The following is a 2,085-nucleotide window of genomic DNA, read 5'->3' as shown; positions in this document are numbered from 1 at the left end:
CTTTCCCTAAGGACTGTCAGTCTAGGCTGTGCTGGACACATAAACAGGCTTCCCCATCCCCTTGTTAATAGTAATGCTGCCTTCACGTTAAGAGTTTTTGCAAGCTCTTTCATGTATTTATCTCATTGGATACTGACACTCTTTGGCAGCCCTGTTGTTTTCCTTCCCTTTTTATGGATAAGCAGGATAGATTTGCCCAAGGTCACACATCTAGTTAGTGGCTGATGCACCAATCTTTCATGCCTCCCTGCCTTGGAACATGCTGTTGCTTAGGATGTCCCCTTCCTCCATTGTCCAGACTCCTCTGGACCTTTTCTGAGACCAGCTCAGAAGTCACCTTCTCTGTGAAGCCACCCCCTGCTTGCCTGGGGAAATGGGAGTGCTTTTTTCTCCTGTCCCTCACGGCTCAGCCAAGGGACTGTGGCTGTGGTTACCAGGCCATGTTGCTGTGCCATGTGGCAATGAGCTGGACCAGCATTCATTCCCTGATGTATGTGTTGGTGGGAGAGAAGACTGGGACATTTTCAGAGGGAAGTCTGGACATTTCTGACAAAATGTTGAAAAGCATACATTGTTTGATCCCCATGTTAAGGAAGCTATCTGATTCATTCATTCAAGACATTTTTATTGAGTATCGACTCTGTGCAGAAAAAGCATTTGACAACACAACAATACCCATTCCTGAAAAGAGTTCTTAGCAAACTGCAGCAAGGAATTCCTCTACCTGCTGAAGGGTGTCACAATAAACCTACAGCTGACATCATAATTAATGGCATAAGACCACATGCCTGCCCCCCTAAGATTGGCAACAAGGAAAGATGTCTGCTCTTGCCATTTATTCAACATGGTACTAGAGGTCGTAGTCAGTGCAATGAGGCAAGAAAAAGAAATAAAAGGCATAAAGATTGGAAAGGAAGCATTATAACTGTCTTTAGTCATAGGTGATGTAATAGTTTACTAGGAAATCCTAAGGAATCTGTAGAACAACTGCTAGAACTAATTAGTAAATTTAGCAAGCTCAAAGGAGACAAGGTCAATATACAAAAAAAGAAATACTCCTTTTGCTAGCTGCAAACAGTGTGAATATGAAGTTTAAAAAAATTTTATTTACAATAGTATCAGAAAACCCCAACAATAACAACAAAGAAGCCAGACATAAAGGAGTACATGATTCTATATATGAAATTCTAGAAAAGGCAACACTAATCTACAGTGACAGAGAACATATCAGTAGGTGGCTGGGGCTGGGGCTGAGCCTGGGGCTGGGAAGGGGATTAACTACAAAGAGGCCAGAGGAACTTCTTGGGGTGATGAAAGTGTTCTGTATTCTGGTCAGGGTATACACACTTGTCAAAACTCATTAAAACTTACTCTTAAAATGGGTGCATTTTATTGTATGTAAATTATATCTCAATAATATTCATTAAAAAGAAAAAAGTAAGGCAGACTACATAAATGCATATGTGTACATCATATCAAGTTTAGAATTGTGGAAGGGCACAGACAGATAGTTACACCCGGAGATCCACTTAGGCATTGCTTAGTTTCAGACGTGGACTGCTCCCAGACTTGGTGGGGTCTGGAGGAGAGACTTGCTTGGGTTTTTGGTAACCACACCTGAGGTTTTGGTTTTGAAGGTCCTGAGGCTTCCTGCTCACCTGTTACCAGTTTCTTTGTGCTTTCTCCTTCTGACAGTTGGCTGTCAAACCTTTAATTGCTTCTTTAATCCTTGTTTTTCTGCAAAAGGGACACTATTGGGAAAACATCCCACTACCCATCTCACCCCCAGGGCCTGGGATTTCATTTCTTTGCAGAGGAGATTCATAAGGAGCATTTCAGGTTTGCAGAGTCTAAGGCTGGGGCAGGGACAAGTCTCTCCTGAGGGGTTCCACATCTCAGGAGATGCTGAAAGGCCTGTGCCTGCCTGGGGGCCGAAGGGAAGCAGGGGCAGGTGGTGTGACTGGGGGCAAAGGACACAGGCCAGCAGCCTCTCTCCCTCCTTTCCTTTCTCTTTACCAGACTCAGCCTGAGCCGGGTTTCTGGTTACAGTCCTAATGAGGCTCTGCAAGCCAAGCCTTCTCATTA

This window comes from Lipotes vexillifer, unplaced genomic scaffold (assembly GCF_000442215.2).
Source record: "Lipotes vexillifer unplaced genomic scaffold, Lipotes_vexillifer_v1.1 scaffold575, whole genome shotgun sequence".
Taxonomy (NCBI): Eukaryota; Metazoa; Chordata; class Mammalia; order Artiodactyla; family Lipotidae; genus Lipotes; species Lipotes vexillifer.
This window is presented reverse-complemented; position numbering follows the sequence as displayed.